Source organism: Thamnophis elegans, chromosome 2 (assembly GCF_009769535.1).
Source record: "Thamnophis elegans isolate rThaEle1 chromosome 2, rThaEle1.pri, whole genome shotgun sequence".
In the NCBI taxonomy this organism is placed as follows: Eukaryota; Metazoa; Chordata; class Lepidosauria; order Squamata; family Colubridae; genus Thamnophis; species Thamnophis elegans.
Genome location: NC_045542.1, coordinates 120,517,183 through 120,541,794, shown reverse-complemented (window position 1 = coordinate 120,541,794; position 24,612 = coordinate 120,517,183). Strand labels below are relative to the sequence as shown.

The 24,612-nt window shown below is 37.6% G+C and overlaps 1 long non-coding RNA gene across 1 annotated transcript in view; it reads left to right on the top strand.

Moving 5' to 3' along the window:
- Positions 1 to 252: 252 nt before the first annotated feature.
- Positions 253 to 24,612, top strand: part of LOC116503151 — an 87,806-nt gene continuing 63,446 nt past the window's right edge. Inside the window, exon 1 of the long non-coding RNA XR_004254661.1 lies at positions 253 to 2,201. This is a non-coding gene — a long non-coding RNA (uncharacterized LOC116503151). The remainder of the gene's footprint in view (positions 2,202 to 24,612) is intronic.

Here is a 24,612-nt window from a genome sequence, read left to right as displayed (position 1 = left end):
AGAAGACGGACACCCCGAACGCCATCACCGCCAAGAGCTGCAATTTAGGCGGCAACATAATCCGGAGCAGCCCCATCGGCGGCTGCAGCAGCAGCAGCAGCAGCCGCCGTCACCGCCACCTCCCTGGTCCCACACGTCCGCCCGGAGATCACGACATGACGCGGGGCACTGACAGGGGAGGCCGGGTTGGTGGTGGTGGTGGTGGTGGTTCGGGGAACAGCCTCTGCGGGAGACAAAAACGGCGGCCGCAGACGAGCCAGGGGAAAGCCCGGCGCCGGCGAGAGCTCGCGGGGAAGAGGGGGGGAGGAAACAACCACCTGGGCTTCTCACATTCCTTGCAGCGAAACCTCGCGACGGCACACCCCCACCAACCGCCTCTGAGAGAGGCTCAGTCCGGTGGCCCCACTCCGCACACCGTCCCAGGCACGCGCCCGGCCACCCCAGCCACCAATTTGCGTGCGCTGCTCAGCAACTGAACGCCCGGCCTTAATTCACGCCCCTTTAGCTTACCTCCCCTACCTCGCCGACCAGCCAGAATACTGATTGGACGACGTTGTCCCGTAGGCCTAGCGACTTTCCCTTAGGCCCCCGGCCGCTGCGCGGCCCGGTGCCAGGTACTCCACGGCCCGGCACCGGTCCGCGGACCGGGGGTTGGGGACCACTGCTCTAAAGCACAGAGGGGCAGCTGATGCTCATCCATCACCATTGCTATGCTGGCTATAGCTGGCGCAAACTGAAGTTGAACAATATCTGGAAGGCCAGCAGCAGGAAGAGATTTCTAGCTTAATGAATGCGCTCATGGCTCAGTCTCTTGAGGCCTATAAGTAAGACTGTGAAAATCTACCTCAAATGCTGCCCCTAGAAATTACTAAATCAGATTGATTTGTAATAAAACCCGTAAAATGCTGCTTCCTACACTGCCAATTCCATAGATATCTCATAATTTGACACATTTAACAAGCAACAGATATGAACATTCTCATCTTTGAGAAGTTTGCTCAATAATGCTCTTGTATAGACTAGCAATTAAGGAACCATGGAAACATTTATATACATCCCTTTTTTTACTTGTACAGTAGGTGGTTTTACTAAGCTGTGGTACACGGCTTGTGAGGTTGTACATAGTTTCCAATCTCCTGCAAACATAGTTAGCAAATTGTGATAAAATGAAGTAATTGTCAGATACCCAGAGAATAATTTTTGATCTGCTAGATTATGTTAATTTTAGTTTTTGTCTTAGCTTCTCCCAGACCTCCATTCTGATCTTTTTCACTTAAAAATATCACTTTCAAGCTGTCTCTCAAAAATGGGAACCTCAGCTTGAAACAGCTTGTAATCCAACATTCATTAAACCAGAGTTTATTATAAATCATATTACACCAAGCCATAGTCTACTTAATAATGCTTTGCTGAATAAACCATTAAAAAGTCTGGTATTAATAGAAACATTGGTGGCGGGGGGGAGGGGGAACTGTTCTCTGTTGAGTTTTCCTGCTTCTGTGCTTCTAAATAAAATTGATTGGGAACAAAATGCTAAACTATGTACTGACTTTGGATTGATCTAACCAGATTTTTCTTATCTTCTTGGCAGCCTCTAGGCAATACCTGCTCCTGCTTGGTGCTCTTGCAATTGTTGTTTTATGGTTCTTTCAGACTCAAACATTCTAATATCAAACAACATTTGAAAGACTTCCTTTTTAAAAAAAATTCTAGCCTAGTTTTAAACTAATTGTGGTAGCCATCAAGATCTCTTGGGCAGCCAATCTTACAAATGAAATATGCTTTGCACACTATTTTTTGAATCAGTCCTAAATCTGCTAGCAGATGTATGTCTTGGATGAGTCCAGGTTCAACCATTACAGGAAACAAAAAGAGAGAGAAAGATGGGTGATACTCTGTATTCCAATTTCTTCATGTTGTAACTAACTTTGCAACATTTGAACATATTCTTTTTTAAACAAATTCCTGCCTGTAAAATGCATTTGTTCTTTTTACATCCTGCATTCTGAATTTAATCAAAATTTTCCTGCTTAATACTTATTACTTGGTAAAATGATGTGTTTTTCCTAATTCATTGTTCTTCACTTGATTTTTCTCCTCAGCTATTTCAGCCTTAAAAATATAGCAAATATTTATACTTCCCTTCATCCAATTAAACTCTTGCTAAAATCAAAAGTGAAATGGCCAACCAGGAACTAGAGGTAAGTTAATTGAGATGTAATTGTACTTAACAGAAATTCCACTTGAATACTAAGTAAGAGAAAAGAGTATTTTTCTCTAACAAACTTAAAACAGAAGAAGATTCCATTTAGTGGATGGGGTGATTTTTAGTTTTAAACAGATTGAACTCTGTGCAGAAAACAAGGGATTGGGGGGGGGGGGAATTAAAAAAGAATTGGAGGAACTACAAATAGAAGTGACAAAGACAGTTATGACTAAACAAAAGCCACAACAGATACAATAAGACATTCAATATGATTCCATATTGGGAATTATAGCTATTGACTTTTCTAAAATCTTGGTGTAACTATGGATTATAAATGCTTAATGTGGAATATAAATGAAGGAAATGCTTCTCAAATGATATTTTTATTATTATTTGAAGAAGTTAAAACAATGTGGTTTACTTTCAAGAAATGCATATTAGGAAAATATGAAATCATTTTGAGTGACAAAAATCTAGATGAACAATTTATTTTAGCAGGAATGAAAAAAATTGAATTATTTTGTATATACTGTAAATCATCAGCTATATTAAAAACTTACATTGACGGATGATCATGGCAGATACATTGGGGTGGAAGTTAATCTACAGACGGCTAAGACTTTGATATTGGAAATTTATGTCCCAGATGTAGATAAAACAGCATTTTATAAGGAGTTCTGGACAAATTATTGGAATTTCCATATGAAAATTGGTGTCTCTTGGGAGATTGGACTAGGATACTTTCTGCGCAAAAAGTTAAAACTTCTGAGAAAAATATTAAAAATACAAACTACCACAGATCATTTTTTGTTTAATTAATAGTTTAGAACTTGTTCATGTATGGAGATAAAAATTGCTGACTGAAAGGAACATGCCTATTTTTCTAAAAAACAAATCTATTTCAAGAATTGGGGCAATTTGGATTTCTAAAACTCTGGCTATTAATGTTTATAAAATAGAGACATTATCAAACACATTTTCAGATCACAATCCAGTGGCTTTAACTTTTAAAAAGAAAGATACCTCTTTTAGGTGCAGATTGAATGAAATATGGTTACAAAAGGAAAGGATAATGGAAGATCGCTAAAAGGAGTTAAAAGAATTTTTTGAAAATAATAAAGACACAGAGAGCAAGAATGGTTTAGGATGGAAGTGAACATTCTGTAAGAGGATACTTTATATAACTTAATAATGAACTTAAAAAGAAAATGCAAATAATTTGGATGAGACTAAAAAAGGGATGAATAAAAAAAAATCCTCCAGGAAAGACAACTATTATCTGGCAAGCTAACCTTTTACAGAAGCAGGTACAAGTTAAATATAAGGCATTATAGGATGCAAAGGAAAGAGGCAGACAGGATTTACCAGATTGAACTTGTATTTTGGAGATTGGTTTGGATGGAAGAATGGATGTTGGTGTGAAACAAGAGACTTTTAAGTTAGAAGGTCACAACCAGATGGCAAGGATATTCATAGTATGATAAAATTAGAATCATTTTATTAGTAGATAAATTTTAAAAATCATTGTGGTAAATATGCTATATTGAGAATAAAGGTAAAGGTTCCCCTGGCACATATGTGCTAGTTGTTCCTGACTCTAGGGGCTGGTGCGCATCTCTATTTCAAAGCCATGGTGATGTGGCTGGCTTGACTAAACACCGAAGGCACACAGAACGCTGTTACCTTCCCACCAAGGTAGTCCCTATTTTTCTACTTGCATTTTTACGTGCTTTCGAACTGCTAAGTTGGCAGAAGCTGAGACAAGTAATGGGAGCTCACTCCATTACACAGCACTAGGGATTTGAACCGAACTGCCGACTTTTCTGATCAACAAGCTCAGCGTCTCAGCCACTGAACCACTGCATCCCACATATTGAGAATAGGGAACAGATAATAAATCCAGAGTGGGCTTGAAACATCTCTCTGGTTCTCAGTACAAGAAGCAATCCACAGAAGAGAAAGGCAGGTAGAGACGAATAGATAATATATCAGGAATTATTGGAAATCATCAATGAGAATATAAGATTAAATCAAGAGAAAAAAATAATAGCAGAAGGGTCGAGTCATCCCCCTTTAGATTTATCAAAAAGATTCAAAATAGATAAAAAGACTCATAGTATAGACTATAGAGCGAAGTAAGATAGAATTTGAAGTACAATTGTGTACCCACAATCAACATGTAATTGCTAAAATGCATAAATCTTTGCTGAAATTTGAAATGGAGGAAGAACAAGTTAAAGAATATATGATGAAGTAGACTAAGGATTTTGGTTATAATAATATACAGGTGGATCAGTGGAAAAGCACTTGATTGTAAAAAGAATTTTTATAAAATTATAAAATCTTTGGTACATTGTGCCAGATAAATTATCTCAAATGTATAAACTGACTTCTTTGATTAAAGAAAGGACATTTATTGGTGGCTAAAAATTGGTTATGCATAAAAATGAAAAAAAATGAACTTACAATTTATGGTTTTGATAATTAGGCAGGACAGATTATAGAAAGAAGAGAGTCATAATATAACTTTACAGAAATGGTTAAAATATAATTGTCCTTACAACTGCTGTGAAGAATACCAGAAGCTATTTCTTTATACTTTTATATCTTTCCTCATATCTTTCTCCCCCCCCCTACTTTCTTCTTTCTTTTTTTAACTGCACTTCCAGATTTTTCTGTTATTTTCTTTAGTCTAATCTAGTTTGTATTAGTTTTATTTTTGCTTTTAACCCTTTTAATAAAAATTGTATTAAAAGCAAATTGAAGGGAAGAGGGTGTGAATTTATTATCCATAACTCCTGGGGGCAAAATAATAACTAATAGGTGAAGCTTTAGGGAGGGGAATACAAATTCAAAGCAAGACATTTCTTTATCCTTATACCTGGAGTCACAGTTGTTCCAGCAATAGGGCTTTTAAAGAAAAGGTTGGCGGCCATTTTGTCTGGGATGGTGTAGAATCCTACCCTCCACAGAAGGTTGTATTAAAAGATCTCCAAGTGTTGTGCCTTACTATTCTATTGTTATTAAAAGGGTTGGAGGAAGCCCTGGAAGCAGGACACACTAAGAACATCACATTATGCTACGACTGTATTTTTAACATCGCATCTATGGCACAAAGAAAATCATCACCTTGTGCAAGTATTCATGTTTCTGGCACTTTGTGCAAAACTACAGTGCCCTTGTCCTAAGCTCAAAATGCTTTGCTCATGTGTATACACTGCAACTAGAGGACAAAACAATACTTGGTTTGTGTTTGATATATACTCTATGTAAACAATCTAACCACACAGGTTAAATGGTGAAAGGCAAAATACGATTCTGTGCCAGGAAAGTGTAATATTAGCATAGGTAAACATTTCAAGTTTAGAAAGTAGGCAGGAAAGTGGAGGTAGGAATAGTGACACATTTAAAATTATGGATGCAATAGAAAAAGGATAGAATTTTTCTACCCTATTATAACATGAAAATGCAGGATTCTCTACTGAATTTAAGTGCAGGATATTCAGGACAGATACTGTAGAAAAAATACTTTTGTAATCTGGAAACCAAAATATCCAAAATATTGGAAGGCTGAGGTCTTTTTCCCCAAATAATTACCAGTGAATTGATGAAGTCACCCTGCATGAAAAGAAAACTCTTACACAAGATAAGAATAAAAGAAGCCTTTGAAAATAAAGGAATGGGAAAAGGAGGCAAATAACCTTGCATACTTTGAAGATGTCCTTGAAGATGAGCAATTATTCTTGAGGGCTGTTTGCCTAGCAAACCCTTTTTCTCAGTGCCTAAAAAGAACAATTCTCTTTTTACTTTCTATCCTTGTCCAATTAGCTTTTCCCTTTGCTTGCTCCTTATCTTCTCTTGCCCCCTTTTTCGGTATAGCTATTCCTTCCATTCTCCCTTCTCCATCCTATTCTTTTTTTTTTTGTTTGCCTTTTTTTCTGGAAGGAAGATGGTGTGTGTGTTTGTCTGTGTGCAGTATGAGCAGGTGTGAATCTCTGGGTGAAACAGAATAGCTGGTATGCATATATGGGAAACTGGGACCCTATTATAAGTAATTAACTTTTGGGTTTCAGGAAGATAGATAGGCAGACATACAGGTATGAAAACGTGTAGCCCATGCTACACAAAAGCTCACAAAGTGGGGAAACTGAGAGTCTATAATTTATATTTCCCTATTATTCTTCTTTGGAAATGTCATCATCATCTTCCCTTCAGATAAATATGGTACTAAAACTAACACTGAGAAATGTAGTGATTTAAAGCACTGAACCAGTCACTTTCTTTTAGCCCTAAGAAGAAGGTAAGGACAAACCCCTTCTGAAAATCCTTGCCAAGAAAACTGCAGGGATTGCCCAGGCAGTTACCAGGAGTCAAAGCCGACTTGAAAATATATGTATGTATGTATGTATGTATGTATGTATGTATGTATGTATACACACACACACACAAAAAAAAAAAAAAAAAACCCCAGACCCTGTTTCCATGAAATATGGTTCGGCTACCAATTTAGACTTGATTTTAAAAGGGTATTTAAGCTGAATGTGAAGTTTGCATTCTGGTTTGTTTGTTTATTTGTTTTGGGGGGGAGGAAACTAAAACAGAACCATATTTTTTAGCTGAATGGCACTGAGAAATAAATTGTTTCCCCATCTACTTTTTAAGTCTGAGATTCTGCATCCACAACATTCCCTTACACTGAGAATGATGCCTGCTTCAAACAATAATTTGGACTTGTTGGCTATTTCTGGGGGTTTTATCAGTAGGAGCAATGCCAGTAATCCCTGCACATGGTTATGGAAAGTCAGTACTTAACTAAGTCCACAAACACCTTCTCCAATAAGAAAGAAAAGATCATGATATTTTCTAAGGCACCCAAAGGCCAGGCAAGGAATAATGGATGGAAACTGACGCAAGGAGAGATTCAACCTAGAAACAAGGAGGAACTTTCTGACAGTAAGAACAATCAACCAATGGAACAGCTTGCCCTCGGAAGTTGTGGGAGCTTCATCACTTGAGACTTTCAAGAAGAGACTGGATAGTCCATCTGTCAGTAATGGTGTAAGGTCTCCTGCTGAGCAGGGGGAGGTTGGACTAGATGACCGATAAGGTCTCTTCCAACTCTGTTAATCTGTTTCCTACCTAAGCAGTGGGTTGGATTAGAAGACCTCTAAGGTCCGCTCCAACTTTGTTATTCTATTATTCTATATCCCCGCTTGGTACAAGAAAGACTAAGAAGCAGAATAAACTGATCTATATTTTTTGGGAAGATACCGTAATATTTGTAACGCCAAAAGACAAACACCTTAAACCAGCTGTTCTCAAAATCTGAGCCAAGACCCAAAGAGGTTGCAAAATAATGGACACAAATGATGCTTTCCTCTCAATCCTTTCTGAGCAGGCTTGCCAGACTGCTGCTAAAGTAGTCTAAGTGCTTCGTAACCCCCCCCCACCCCTCTCTCTCTCTCTCTCTCTCTCTCTCTCTCTCACACACACACACACACACACACACACACTTCCTTTCAAAGGAGAAATCATCATGCCTGGAGGCCACAAGTTTTCTAAGGAGAGGTCTGACCATTTTTGACTTGATGTTCACTTCGCAGAGAGGATTGATTGGAGGGAGAGAAAGGGAGAAAAGCTGTGAAAGAGCAGTGGGGCAGAAATTGCAAGAATGGGGAAAGGAATCTCTTCCCACAAAGTCCCACTGAATAAAGGCTCACTGTCCATTCTCTTTTCCATCCAGCCTAGTGCTCTGTGGGGAAAAACAACTTAAACTCTCTGGCATTTTGCAAGCTGCTGTATTTTGTTGTTGTTAGTTGTGAAGTTATGTACGACCCAACACTTCTCCAGGCCTTCCTGTCCTCTACCATCCTATGGAGTCCATTTAAGCTCACACCTACTGCTTCGGTGACTCCGTAAGTCGAGGACTTTAGGACCGGTCGCAGGTCGAGGACTTAGCACCATCCAGTCACCTCATTTTCTGTCATCCCCTTCTTCTTTTGCCCTCAAATCTTTCCCAGCATTAGGCTCTTCTCCAGTGAGTCCTTCCTTCTCATTTGGTGGCCAAAGTATTTGAGTTTCATCTTCAGGAACTGGCCTTCTAAAGAGCCGTCAGGGTTGATTTCTTTTTGGACTGACCAGTTTGATCACCTTGCAGTCCAAGGGACTCATTGCATTTTAGGAGCACTTTAAGAAAAACTAATTTAAGACAGAGAAACATCCTTACTCCTGAGTTGGTGAGTACCAAAGACAAATTCTTTGTGTGTACAATCACACTTGGCCAATAAAGAATTCTATTCTAAAAATAGCTGTCTACAAAATGAAGCTTTTGATTTCCAGAAATTATTGCAAAAACAAGTGAGCTTGTTTTCCATTCAAAATACAGCTTTAAATGTTATTTGTTTTCTTTTAACTCATATCTAATGAAAAGTATTCCATTAGGACCTATCATTGGCTCATTTGATACAGAGATTAAAAATTAATTATTAAAAGTAAATAGCACATGTGCTGTTTGATCAGTTCGAACATTAGTGAACTTACTGCTTTTATTTTATTGAAGTGTCACGTAAACTCATGTAATTGTTGTGTTACGGTATCAAAGAGAACCCCTGCTCTAAATTCTAACTCGGGTTAACAAAGCATAATTGCTGTGTACATAGTACATATAATTCCTCCCAAATCAACAGTATTATGACTTAATGTGATAGTCATGTTTGCATAGCAGGCTATTACAATAGCTTTATTTTTATAACACAAAGAACCACAAATTCCAAAATCCCATGTGAAAATAGTTTAGCATTGCAATCATAGAAAAGGTGGTGTCCTTTAATGAAGAATTTTAAAAGTAGTCCTTGTCAAGTTGAGTACATCTTCTGGTAATTTCATATACATGTACAAACATGTTTCTTGGGAGCTAAAGAGGAGTAGTTTGGCACTGATTTCTCCTCCAATTGTTTCCACCTGTCTAGGCCTTAGCCCTGGGATTCTCTGTTAATCTCTTGTTCCAGTCCAGCCAGGCCTGATGCTCTTTAGCTTCTGAAGCTGGACAAAGTCATCAACAATCTGCCATTTGCTAAGAGATATTTTTAATTAATAACCACCAGGTATTCAAAAACCCTCACACAATCTTTCCTACCCTTAAAATCTCGTTCTAGCAGCTAATCTGTAGAGAAGCCTGGGGGGGGGGGGATGCTGAGTTTTCTAGATAAAATATAAGCGAAAATGCTTTATCATGAATTCTATCACTATACATAATCAATTGCTCTTTCCTTTTCTGGATACACATTCACACATATTAACATTCATTACAGCACATACTGTACCATTGGTTTTAAAAAAATCTATTTAGCAATATTTCTCCAAAGTACAAAAGAAGAAAAATAATTGTTGGTTTGGTTCTAAATTTCAGCCTGTGCTTGGATATTGTTTTGCTATTTCATAAATAGGCATTTTATGGAGAAATAAATGGAAATTAGGACCTACATTATTTAGAATACAACCAATTCAGAAGTAACAGCCAGTAGCGACTCACTCCAGAGAAGACTGAAACTGAAGACAAAATGTACTGAAGTTTAAAGAATGAACTATATATACATACACAAACAGCAACTGCACAGAAGAGATTGGATGTGTTTGTATGTTGCTATTTAAAGTGGGAATATTTTCATTTACCTGACTTTTAAAGGAAAGATTCTTTAGCAAATTGATATTTTATTTGGTAAAAGTACCCAGTTAGCCTATGTGCTGCTCATATGCATGTGATATTTGTGTGTGGGAGGGGGAGGTTTGCTGGTTTTAATGTTGGTTGTCACCCCGAAGATCTGGCAAATGGGCAACTATACAAAACTGAAACAAAAAAAACCCCATGAACTTTTTAATGAATATTTTTGCCCTGAAAGTTAAAAAGATGGAGTAGATTAACAGCCTAGTGGGAGTTATCACAGTTCAAGTGATACAGCACCTGTTCTGCAAGCAAACAGTGCCAATTCAAGCCTTGGCATCATTAAGTTGAAATAATTAGGTGACGTGCTCTATGTACTTAGCAATTCCTTATTTTTGCAGCTCAGTTCTAAGCCTGTTTAAAAATAAATCCCACTGCATTTACTGGATTTACTCTCAGGAAAGTGTGTAAGGTTAGAACCTTGGCTGCTCTCTGTGTTTTCCATCTTTATTCATTGATTTTTAAGACAACAGCATATCTGTCTTGCTCCTCATATTGCATTTTTGGGAGATGTTGCCTTGGGATTCTGTGAGCCCTTAGGCAAAACTCATCTCACTATGCAAATATGCTATTATATCTCAGAGGTAGCACTTCCTGCCCCATTGTTTATCTTCCATATCCATAGTATACAAATCAAGAGCAAAAGACTTAGGGATTCAATCAAGAAGATAAAAGAAAGGAAAGAGAGAGACCAAGTATCAGGCAGCATATCTGAAACAGGAAATGTTTGAGAAAAGAGGAAATTCTCCCCTGGGCCACAGTGTGTAAAAGCCACAGTATTTGCAAGGTCATTTTTAGAGTGATCTGAAGGTGTAATGTATAAAAAAAAGTCTTCTGCAAAAGAATTGCATTGAAAATAAAGAGGACTGTGCTTTTCCTTGGGCAGTATAACTTTCAAGTGCAATGAAGTTTAAACTTGTTTCCCTTCTTTTCTTTGAACCATACTGTAATTTTCTTAGCTGGAGTATAGTTTTCCCATTCCAGAAAAGATTTTTTTTTTCTTTTCGGCTTTGTAACTGGTGGTTATCATTGTCACAAATGTAACTCTAAAATTCTGGCAATAACATTTCTCCTGGTGGATTTAGTTTCACCCTGTTTCCCCTTCCCAAATTCTTTTACAATACTCTTCTTCCAAAGTTATCACAAAAACATTACAGAAGCTCTGATTCCCCCAGGCCCTAACTGGTATTAAGTTCTTCTGGTGGTATTTTCAGGGAATCCACATTATATAATGTTCCAGACACAGCTGTTGGGGGACTAATAAGGTGATCCTGGCAAAAAATCATATGATTTTTTTAAAAAGGCACCTGGCTATTTCTGAAAACAGGGTTGTGCTGACAGACCAAATAATTCAGCAGTTTTCTGTAGCTGAGATCATTTGATTTAGAAGAAGAGAAAGGACTCTTATGTATTTATGGTTTAAACAGTGTTTAGGGATGGATTTTCTTTAACAAGTTTTCAAACAATGTGAAAAGCGCCTCTACTCCAGAGGGACTGAACCATGCAGGAGAAGGCAAAAGGGCAACACTCTGCAACTCTGCTACCAGTTACTTCAGATGCCCAACATATGGAAATGGGTTATGTGGTATCGCAGATGGGAGTTATATCTCAGAACAACTTCCCAGGTGTCTGGTGTTCATCAGACTCTGAGTCCGGTGCATGAGATTTGGTTGTGCAAAGCATTGGACGGTCTTCCTTCTCCTTCCTCCAATGCCCACCGACTCTTCGCTTGGATTATTTTTACAGATGGGCTTAATGCAATTTTAAAGTTGTACCCCTGTTTAAAAGTAAACCGGCTAATAGGTGACAGGCATGAGATGGGAGGGGATTGTACAATGCAGCAGAATAGCTCATTTTAGCTTCACTTGCCCTCTGGTGTCTGTCTAAACTGTAGACAACTTTTGCATCTAACTATGTAAAACAGGAGCTTGGACTGTGTTTTCACAGATACATCGATTTGTACCATCCCAAGCACCAGCCTATCTTAATGAGAATGATTGGTATATGTATGTCCACATGCTTTCCTTCTTTTCTTTGAACCATACTGTAATTTTCTGCCATAGGCATGAAAGCTGGCTGGGTGACTTTGGGCCAGTTCACTCTCCCTCTCAGCCCAACTCATCTCACAGAATTGCTGTGCAGAAATAGGTGGAGGAATGAGTATTAGGTACATACCTTGCCATGAATTATCTATAACAAATAATGAAGGTGGGATATAAGCCAACAAATATGGCCTGCACTTGCTGGCTTTTGGTGAACCAGTTATCTGTGGCAGGATAGTGATTGAGCTTAAAGTGCTCCTTATCATTTGAAAGCAGGTATAGAAAGAACAACAATGGCTAAGAAGAGTGGGATAGGAAATCACTTTACATTTCAATACAAGGTTAAAGAATGTTCCAATTATTGACCAATGGCACTTACCTCTCTTAGTAATCTAGACTTAATCAAAACATAGAATGGGAGTGCCAGATGTTCATCCTAGCTTAGGAAGAGTCAGGGGCACTCAAGATAATATTACAAACATTTAATGGATAATGAAAAAAGGCGAATGTATTCTAAAATGACATTTATTTTTCTATTAGCAATTATGCTAAGGCTTTGGATTGTATAGATCACAAATGGAGGAAAGCCCTTAAAATATGGTAATGCTCGGCTACCTCATCTGCCTATTAAAGAATTTGTATGATGTCCAAGAATCATTTTGGAATAGAAAATGGAGCAATTAAATTCAAAATTGGGAAGGAGTATGCCAAAGGTCCATAGGGCCACCTTACTTATTTAATTTATATACAATGAATATCATCAGATGTTTGACAAAAATAATAGACATTGAAATTAAAATCATTGGGAGAAACATCAATAACCTTAGCTATACTGATGACACCACTTTAATGACTCGAAGAGAGGAAGACGTAAGAAATCTCTTGTTGCAAGTGAAAGAAAAAAAGTCTGCTTCTCAGTATTAAAAACACCTGTTAACAATGTTAACAGGCAATGTCAATCTAATCCAATGATGTAAAGAGGTTGAACAGTAACATATATATATGTGTGTGTGTGTATGTGTATGTGTGTGTATGTATGTGTATGTGTGTATGTGTGTGTATATATATATATACATACATACACATACACATACACCTACACATATATATTTGTTGTATTTGTGGTGATAAATAAATAAAGGGAGAATAGTATAGATCTATTTCAATTTAGCTCTCATCAGCTAGCCATACCCTTACTGGGATTTGAACCTGATAGATTCTAATATGTATGTATGTATGTATGTATGTATGTATATATATATGTGTGTGTGTGTGTATACACACACACACATATATACATACACACACACACACACAAACATACATACAGTATATAAGCTCAAAAATTCAGAGGGATGGTAACTGGTAACCATAAAATAATGACATATCTGCTATTTAAAATAAGAATATGGAAAATCTAGGCAATATAGGAAAAGTTAATAGACATCAAAGAAGAGGGGATCAACCTATTCTCAACCTATTCTCCAAAGCAACTGAAGGCAGAGCAAGAAGCAATGGATAGAAACTAATCAAGATGAGAACCAACCTAGAACTAAGGGGAAAAAATCCTGAGAGTTAGAACAATTAACCATGGAACAGAAGTTGTCGGTACTGGAGGTTTTTAAGACAAGATTGTGTTTTGTCCTTGATAAGGGGATTGGACTAGAAGACCTCCAAGGTCCTTCCAACTCTGCTATTCTATTATTCTGCAATATTATATAAACATGTGTTGTCAAGGCTATGGTTTTTGCACTGGTAACAGAGAATAGTGAAAACTGGACTTTTGGAAAGGCAGAAGAAAGAAAAATTGGTCCCTCTGAATTGTGATTGAGAATATCTTAGTCTACAAAAAGAACAAATCATTCAAAATAAAATGAAATGAAGTAAAACCAGACCATTCACCAGGAGTACTAATAATGAAGTCGAAATTTAAAGGAAGCACAATATGAAGGGAAGAGTCATTGGAAAAGATGCTTGGAGAAACACAATGGCAAATAAGCCAACACAAGGCAAGGTATTGTAGGAATAAGCATGAATTCTGCAAACTCAAAGAAACAGTCTTGGGGAAACAGTCATGTCCTCCCCTGGGTCACAAAAAGTCAGATATAACTGAATAACTGGACAACAAAAAGAGTTTTCTGTTGGCTCAAGGCTAGTTGGGCAGCACTTTAAATGAGCTGACAGGAAATGCCCTGAGTTTCTCTTGATCTCCTTGCCAACTATCAACAAGCAAATGAAGGAGGGGCAGGAGATGGAAAAGGACAGCAGGAAGACTGTAAATGTTTTGCAGAGGAATGCTTCCTCATTTGGCAAGCGGGACCAAGATTAAATTCTAGAAGGCAGAAACTTCTGTCTGTCTCTTTCTACCAAGTCACTGCATGCATTGTTTATATAACAATAGAACAAACTGTGCAAATGTTCTTTTGCACACATGTTCAGTGAAAAAAAAACAGACCAATTAACGTTTGGGTAAAACTTATTGTTATTTCTGTGCTTTGGAGGCCCTTCCAGACGTAGTCTAGATTGAGTTTGTACAACACAATAAAACCATAATGCAGTTTAATTGTGTTGGACTCGTGGTGGTCAGCAATTCATAGTTCAACAAAGTGTGCATTAGCACAGTATATGAATCAGATAATAGGGTGGCTTGAAACTCTGGACAGTACCTGGTACCAGTAACTGACATTCAGGGGAAATTATGAGAGAACTGCTATCATGGTGACAGTATCTCCCCACTTTTCCCCTAGTCCACAGGTGTCAAACTTGTGGCATCATATTCCTGTCATAAGGAGTTTTGCAATGTTTTTTCCCTTCATGGAACTTGACACCCCTGCTCTAGTCCATCACTTTGTGTTAAACCAGGAGGCTGGATCTAGAAATTACTATGTAAATTCTCATAGTGCCTTTACCTCGTGGCACGACAAAACCGTGCTGGTGAAAATCGCGGCGATAAAATCGCGGCGATAAAGCCGCGACGTCATCACCGCGTGTCATCACTGCCGCGACAACAGCACGGCAACATAAGGGCGCTTTAAAACGGCGCCGCGGCAGAAAGCCGACTTCATTTAAGGTAAGCATTAGGATTAGGTTTAGGGGTTTGTTTTAGGTTTAGGGTTAGGTTTAGGGTTAGGTTTAGGGTTAGGTTTAGGGTTAGGTTTAGATTTAGGGTTAGGTTTAGGGTTAGGTTTAGGGTTAGGTTTAGGGTTAGGTTTAGGGTAGTGAGTGCTTGGGAATGCGTGATTTTGCCCTCCCGATTATGTCATCGCGGTAGGGTCGCGTTTTTCCTTAGCGCTTAGAATGGCGCGAATTAGTCTTCGCGCTTATGTCTCCGCGCAGAAGGGCTTCGTGGATTTGTGGTGGAACCCCTTTACCTAACACCACTGTGTACTGCCAATTGATATTATTTGGAAACATCAGCACAAGCTAGGTAAGCTGCATGATATGCTGTGAGGTTTTTAGGGGGTGTGGTTAAGGAAAAAACATTTTTTCATCAGAAAGAGTATGCAGGAGTGCTGCTAAGTCTAGATTGCCAGCTGTAGGACCTGTATCTCATAGAATCCAAAGTCCACTCAAATGACACATATTCCCTATGTGTATATGTTTAAGATAAGCGGTCCTGTTCACCTTTGCCTCCTCTAAAATGCCATTGCTGGAGGAGTGGGGGGAACAGAGAGACAACCAAAAAGTCACCAAAGATTGAATGCAACTAATGGGAAAGAAATCCATATTGAGACCTCCAATGATCCCTCATTTTCCTATCAAGCCACTGATAGAATGTGAGGCTAAATGAGTTCATAAGTCTGATATGCCTATTTACACAAGGAGAAACAAAAGCAAACATACTGTATACAAATAGGAAGCGAGGAGGAGGAGCTTCTGCATGGGTCTCCTCTAGCAACAGTCAAAGTCAATCTTTCACTGATTAGATATACAGCTGACTTCTTGGAACAACAAGGAAGCAATGCACCTGTTGCTTGAGAAAGTGTGTTGGTGTATTCTATTCCTGTTTAAACTATCTCATGAGGCCGCTTTACTCTTTCTTTCCCAGCCTCCCCCAAGTTATCCAAGTTACTTTCTTGGTCCTTATTTGTATACCAGTTTTAGTTATAATCAGCTTCATTTGTATAGCCAACCTTTTTCCATATCATTCTTGTAGCTGGTTGTTTTTAAATCCATTTTCAAACCAGTCTTAATCTTGTCTGGTAAAACTTGATGCTCTTCCATAACATCTTTAAACACAGTCTATTTATAATGGCAGGCACTCTTAAAATTAACCTGTAGGTCCATTGTTCAAAAATATGCTTCAATATGTCCAATATAAAGTATTTTGCTTCATTCTGTATTAGTAAATCAAATTTAAATGCTTTTCTCTTTTAATTGTAATCTTTACTTCTTTCTGGTTCCCTTTAGTGTCCAAACTCCAAAGTCCCATCCGATCATGTTTTTTTTTAAATATTCAATACAACAGCATTTTCCCCACAATAAGAAAGATTCTTACTGTCAATTTAAAAATCTTATTTCAAATCCATCTGAATCCTTAGCCCATTTATAACTTTCAAAATATCAACATTCTGATACAACATTCCCCTTTTGCTATTTAATCCAAAAAGATTTTTTTTAGATCCGTAAACTTATATTTAAAACTTATTTTACTCAGGGTTGAAGGAATCTCACCGGATGCTGCCAGAACATATTTTGGATGAGCCAAAGGTTCTAATAGCTGAAAAGCAGTTAATAAGCAATTTCCAAAAGTGATTAGAAGAGGAAGTATGTGAAGCCAATGTTGTTGTTGCTTTTTGAAGGCGCCAACTGCGATTTCAGCAAAGATGGCTTTCCAAGAGCTCTAAACCTACTGGAGACTGCTGACTTGTGGTCTGCTCATGAGGAGAAATGGTCTGGAGCACTTGTGGGTGATCTCAAACTTTTCCTTTCCCGGAAAGGAATTATGAAGAGCCAGACTACACAACAAGTCTTCATTCTGCTGTGCTCATTAGCTCCACTCATTTTGGCATTTCATCTCCAGAAGTGCAGGTCCTGGGTTTTCTTTCTGTCTTTCTTCTTTCTTTTTTGGCTATACAGAACTCCAGTTTCAGTTCTTCTCTTTTCATTGCCAACTGTGTTCATCACTCATCGTAAGCATGCACTATGTTGGCTTCTGTAAACAATACCTCATATGCTGGCTTCAAAGGGAAATTAATGTGTTACTGTGCTGAATAGTTTATTTGTCTAAGAAGGCAAGCTTACACCTGTATTTTTCTTTGTGTTTTGAAATCCATTTGGATATTTAATTTCTTGCAATGCTTCCTGGAACATGTTAATAAAACAGAAGCCATCAATTCTTTGCATGCTGTCACAAGAAAGGGACAGATTTTTAAAGTTGTTAGTTATTGTTATCTAATGCATTATTTTTACGACCCTATCATCCTAGTTCAGCAAATCCATTCTTTTGACAGGGTGGAGTCATTTTAAATCATTTCAAATGTTTGCTAAAAGCTTCCACATACTGCTATAAGTGCTGCTATAGAGCTGCAGGAAGATATTAATAATTAAGCTTTTTCTGTGAGTGGATAAGCAACATAAAATACTGTCTGTAATACTGTACAGACCTTAGGTAAAATTATTCAGACCTGTTTAACTATCTATCATGGGAGAGAATTAGATATCTCCAAAAGATTTGGATTTCAGTTCCTAGCAATTCAAGCCAGCATAGAAATAAAGAAAACATGACTGTAGGCGGCATGACCCATATCCTGGTACTATGGGAACTGTAGTCCAAAGTACCCAATATATTTATCTCTAATGGGAAAGTTTGATCTAGTGATTAAGGACAAGTTAGAGACTGGGAGATCATGAGTTCTAGTCCTGCCTTAGCCCTGAAAGCTGTCTGGGTGACCTTGGGCCAATCACTCACTCTCACAGCCCAACCCACGTCACAGGATTGTTGTTGGGACAAGAGGAGAAGGAAGGAGTATTAGATATGTTAGTCACTTGAAGTTATTTATAAAAATAATAAAAGCAGGAAATAAGTTAAATAAATAAACTGCACTTGGTCCACATACTTCAACAATTTGGCAACCATGCCATTAGACCTTGTTAATAAGGCTTAGACTAGAGTAATATGGAAATAAAAAGGCTACATTTGCATCTCTGGAGATTGGCTTCTCTCTCGTACATCTGCATCTATTCTCCAGCATCTGTACTCAGCAAAATGGGAGAGAGAGCCTGAACTGATCGTTCTCAAAATGTGCTGTCACTCATGCCTCTCTATTGTGTACGCTATCATTTCATAAAGGGAGTTTCTTCCAGAGTGAATTTCACAGGATGGGGAAACCAGAAAATAAGAGCTAGTCCACATAAACCACAATCTGTAGAGCTCTTCCGCTGTTTTGTTCGGTAGACAAAAGACCTTTACATCATTTTAAGGAGCATCAATCATTTATTCTCACAACCTCTTATGTGTGTTAATGACTTTTCCTTTGGAGTTTGTTAAGAGGATTGGATGGGTAAAGAAGCAGGCCACTAACTCTGAATCTCAAATAGACATCTTCATTAGCAAACAGCGAAGTAAAGTGTGGCTGGGAAAAGCAAGAAAGAGGAAAGAAATGATAGACTCACATGTAAATTGAAGAGACCTGAATATTGAGATGGCTGAGGATAGACTAGAACCTCAGTCTCCTTTCTCTTGGTACAATATAATAAACTCTATGAAACAATATACCTCCTACTCTCCTTTCATGACTAGAGGTGGTTTATAATCTGCAGTCTTAATCATTTAGACCAGTAAAAACCAGTGCCAGTAGACATCTAATCAAAGGGCCTGGGGTAGTAATATTTCTTTCTCATTAATATCTATCTTCACATTATTGAACCTCCCCTTCTGAAATATAATAATGAAAGATTGTATAGAGCTGATTGGTAATTTGGGTTAATGAATTTTTTAAAAATGTAGTTTTAATCACACTAGTGTTCTTTTTATAAATTGATTAGGCAAACAGAAGTACCAGACATCCAATTTGCAGCAGGTATCTGTTTTGAGTAGATCTGTACAGATGAGACAATCCAAGTCACATTTAGCTAATATGACCAAAATGTTATTGCATTGCAGAGTCTTAAAATGCAAGCTTCACATTCAAGAATAGTCTTAAGAGACTATTTACATGGAATAGTCTCAACCCTATGAGTAAGAAAGAAAACCAGAGGTGTGTGTATTACCACTATGTAGTGTTATAGTGTAACAGGGTAGCTGTGTGAGTGAGAGCCTACTAGAGGATGCTTATGTCTGCTGCATCACACTTATTTTGCACATAGTTCTCCATATGCTGTAGAAATGCCTACATATAATCGAGGTCTACTGACTGTCTGCAAATATAGCCAGTGAACTGGGATAGGGAAAGGTTGAGTAATGGGAGAGTGATGTTCTGAATATATTTAAAGCCTAACGTTTAACTTTGCTGGATCTGATTAGATCCCAATAGCAAGAAGCTGCTTATCTTCTATCATGAGTAAACAAAAATACAAACAGCTTTGTATTTGTATTGCTCAAATACAGATTTTATCTCTGTACCATGAAATAAATTGAGAGGACATAATAGCCATAGCATTTAGACTTATAGACCTCTTCAAAGTGCTTTTACAGCCCTCTCTAAGCAGTTTATAGAGTCAACATATTGCCCCCAACAATCTGTGTCCTCATTTTAATCACCTCGGAAGGATGGAAGGCTGAGTCAACCTTGAGCCTGGTGAGATTTGAACTGCCAAATTGCAGTCACCCAGCAGTTAGCAGAAGTAGCCTGCAGTACTATACAATAACAACTACGCCACTGCAGGCAAATAAAGTCAAATAATTGTTGTTATCCTTTGTATATACATGCACTTTCCAGTCTTAAATTCAGGGATAGTAATTGTTTTATTACTTTAATCTGACAACTGTTGCTTTACATTGTTCCAGTTTAATTTCCTTCTCAGGAAATCCTTTTAAAACAGAAGAGTGGTGCTAAATGAATTTTTTTAAAGATATTTGGTTGAATTAATGACAAGAAAGCATTTATTGGTTTGCTTATTTGTTTATTTTCATGGATTTAAAGGGCCTTCTAATAGTTGGGCCCTGCTGTATATCATTTATAAATAACAAACAAATTATAAACACAGAGTTGATGAAAATATATAGGAAGATGAATACAAAACAGGGCAAAATGATAGCAAATCATGAATGTGTCTGTTCCAAGGAGCCAATGTAGTAATAATAGCAACAACCCCAACTCTTTTCTCTCCCTTCCTTACACACACACACACACACACACACACACACACAGCTGTTAATTTGGCAGTGGTGTGTAGAACCACTGAATGCCCATGGGAGGAAAGCAAAAAAGATATCTGGAAAATTAGAACTGGCTGATGAGAAGAGATTGTGAGAGAAAGAGTAGCCATGACAGGTTTTAATTTCCATGTGGGTTTTATTTCTGCATTGTAGTGTTACTTCCTGATATTTCTAAAATTCTGAGATTTGTGCTGCTTCTATATTTTGGTTTTTCTGTTCCTCTGACATGCTTCATCTCATTACTTTTCCTGTGGTTTTATCTATAAAAACCAAATTTTCAGTGCTGTAGAAGTAGCTTTGCCTTTTCTAAGTAAAAGAAGTTGGCCTAAATATTTTCACTTGCCATTTTCAAAATTGCAATTGTTTCCAGAATTTTTTTTTAAAATGCCCATGGTACAAGATTTTGTACTATTTTGTTGAGTGAAATTTAGTCCTAATTAAATATACATACAATTATAACCTTAGTGGCAAAATACTCTGAATAGCTAGGCTCTATTTAACATTTTCCAAAACCTAAAGGCTTCAAAGGGTTACATTCAGCAGCTAAATGACCCACTTGGTTTCTACAGTTCTTTGCTCTGAATGTGTTTTAGAATTTTTCAGCCATATTTGGGGGCTTCGGGGACTGATTTCATGTACAGGTAGTCCTCAACCTACAACCACAATTGAGCCCAAAATTTCTGTTGCTAAGCTAAACATTTGTTAAGTGAAATTTGCCACATTTTACTACCTTTCTTGCTGCAGTTGCTAAGTGAATCACTGCAGTTGTTAAGTTAGTAACATGGTTCTTAAGTGAATACAATACAATAGCAGAGTTGGAAGGGATCTTGGAAGTCTTCTAGTCCAACCCCCTGCCTAGGCAGGAAACCCTGTACCATTTCAGACAGATGGCTATCCAACATCTTCTTAAAGACTTCCATTGTTGGGGCATTCACAACTTCTGGAGGCAAGCTGTTCCGCTGATCAATTGTTCTAACTGTCAGGAAATTTTGACTTCCCCATTGACTTTGCTTATCAGAAGGTCACAAAAGGTGATCACATACCCCCTGGACACTGCAACCATCATAAATATGAGTCAGTTGTCAAGCATCTGTATTTTGATCACATGACCAAGGGGATGCTGCAATGGTTGTAAGTTTGAAAAAATGGTCATAAGTCACTTTTTTCAGTGCCATTGTAACCTTGAATGGTCAGTAAGTGAAACTGTTGTAAATAAAGGACTACATGTATATCTCATTTTAAAATGCATGTCTCAGGTGTTCGGCATTTGTACCCCTATCAGGCATATACAAAAATATGATTTGAAGTTATATGGTACCTTAAAACCTCAGACTGACCACTCCAGATTTTATATATACCTTATCCTGGCCTCCAATTTCTTGCAGTACAAAATAGTACAAAATAATAGAATCAGGGGTGGGTTTCTATCGTCATTACTGCTGGTTCAGCGCAAAAAAAGTTTTGTGCACACACTCCCTGCATGTGCGCATTTGCACCAAAAAGGTCTGCACATGCACACAACATTAGAAAAGGGGAAAAATACATTTTTTGCAATGAAGATTGTTCTGCGCATGCACAGAACCAAAAATCAAGATGGCGCCACGGACAATAGAACCAGGTCAGGGGCATGGCAGGCTGAGTTACTACTTACTCAGCCGAACTGTTGGGAAGCCACCTCTGAATAGATTCCATAAAGAGTTTATCTGGGTGCCTCTTCTGAATTACTTGCAAAGAAGTTCATGTTTGCATGGTTTTCCTCTGAGAAACTCAGAGTTCCACTCTAAGGCAATCAAAATGCTAAAACAAATAAAGGAAATTAAAAGAGCTCAGACCTGGGCAAGCAGAAAGAGGTTTACAGGGAATGAAAAACAGGCTTAGTTTGTACAATAGACTACAAATGCCGGTATGAAATAAATTACACTATTATTAGCATTTTATGAAAACTAGTCATTGAATTTTATTCAACAAACTTAAATGAACCATGGCTCAGTGTTAGATGTTGACCCAGGGATTAGGTGACCGTTAAGGGGCTAGCCTACCAAAATAGCTACAACTGCATCCCTGACTGTCAAAGATCAGGATTTGACCTAGAATTTCTGCTGAGAACCAGCCACTAAGTCCATCTGTACTTTCTTTCTAGTGGGAATAGCTTTCCTTCAAGCAGGGCCTATTTCCTTTGAACCCGCCAAGGAAAAACAGTTTATTCTGACCCTTTTCACTCCTTAAGCCACCCTATAAGCTAAGCCTTATAATTTGGCTTTGCTTCTTCATTAAACCAAGATCTAATAACAATAATTATGATGCCAACGAATATTGCGGTATCATTTGGAATATGTAATTCAATATACATTTTCTCTCAAAATGTTTATTTTTTTTGTCATTTCAGCATTTTTGCAATAAAAGGCACCATCAGAATGCATTTTACAAACACATATACTTGTATTTCATTCCCAGCGGAAATGTGTGACACGGGTCATAAATCAACAAGCAAACTCTTGTGATCTCTATTACTCATGGTTATTAACTCCTCCTATTCTGTATCTGATATATACAAACAATTTTCACTTACACCAGATATTTTACTAATTTTTGTGGATCCTGATTTGGCTGTGGGATAATGCAGTAAAAAAGGAAGCAAAAAGTAAAAGAAAATGGTGAGGTCATTTTTACTTTCTTTATTCCCCCCCCCCCCCAAATAGGGAAAATTACAGCATGATCTTTTCATGATGGTACCAATTCTTAAAAGATGAATGAATGCACAGTGTACACATTACTGAAACTAGTTAAAGCAGTGCACAAGTTGTAACCATGCTGATGATTATGGAAATAACATGCAATAGAAAGAGGAAGTTTTGAAACTGAGACGTCAGTATGAGTTGCTATTAATTTTAAAAGAATGATAGTTCCACATTTTCAGTAATGGAATAAAGTTTCTCTTTCATGTAGCTATCAGCAGGTTTTTTTTAAAAAACTAAGCCGTATATAACAGAATAACAGTTGGAAGGGATCTTGGAGGTCTTCTACTCCAACCCCCTGCTCAAGCCAGAAACCCTATACCAGTGATCTTCATCAATGAAGGTTTAAGAGCCTTTATTTGTTGGCATCATAGTTTTTGTTTTTAGATCTTGGGTTAATGAAGAAATAAAGTCAAATTATAACATGGTTTACGGAGATGTGCAGAAGTGAAAAAGGTCAGAATAAACAAGGTTTTTAAGAGCTTTGGGGTACCCCACTGCATACTTCCCTCCATATAGATACAACTTTCCCCCCATGTAGATATTCTTTTATCTTTCTCATAACTGGTTCCATTTAAAAATGTATGGTAATCCTAATTATGCCTACTCAGAAATAAGTATTATTAATTTTAACATCTATTGAATAATTTTTGCACTCACTTCCTTTGCCAGTTCCACTTTTATCCCACACAGTAGTTCTATAATGTTCCCCATAATTGCCCTCATCTTTTTTTTTCTAATCCCCTCCCCCTAATCTTATATAATTCATCCACCCACCAAAATCAATTCACTTAAATTATTTCCACATTGTTCATATAAAGGCTGCCTGGACAATGTCACTTGTTTTCAATTTACAAAGGTTCTTTGTATCTCACAAAAAAATAGAAATATTTTACTTTAGAGCTGGAAATCATATTTCCAAGAAAGTGAGTCCACATTGATTGTGCTTTTATATGTGCCTGTTTCTTCCTCTCAGAAAACTTTAGGAGAACTCATGTAACTCAACACCTTCTCTCTAGTTGCCAGAACCAATTATGTAAGTCCGCCTTGTTATTTAAACATGTAACCTAGTACAGCTATAACTCAAACATCATATAACTCAACTCAAGCACAATTTTCTCTTCCTACCCTTTAACAAAATAATTCTATTCAATTCATTTGATAAACAGTTCTGGGAAACACTAAATGCACCAGGACAAAATTCCACATTGTATCTAAACAAAAAGAACCAAAGCCTTTATAAACATGTTTTCCTTTTATTCTCCTCCAGAAGTAAATTTTAATGTGCAGACAAATATTTTAGGAATCCCCACTAGCAGTATTATCATTCCAGAACTAGCAATGTTGACAATTTTGATTTAAGTTCCCTTTCAGTTAACTAAGAAACTTCACATTTGTTTTAGACTTGGCTCTGTCTCCCCTACCTGTACTCATCAGTTATGTTTGGAGAAACAGAGTTACTTCCCCATAAATGTTCATTTTCTGCTGTCTCCACAAATCAAACTTACATGGGAAAATGCTGATGCTCTGTATCTTTCTGGACACAAATCCTAGGAAATGAAACTTAATTTGGAAATATAAAATCCCTT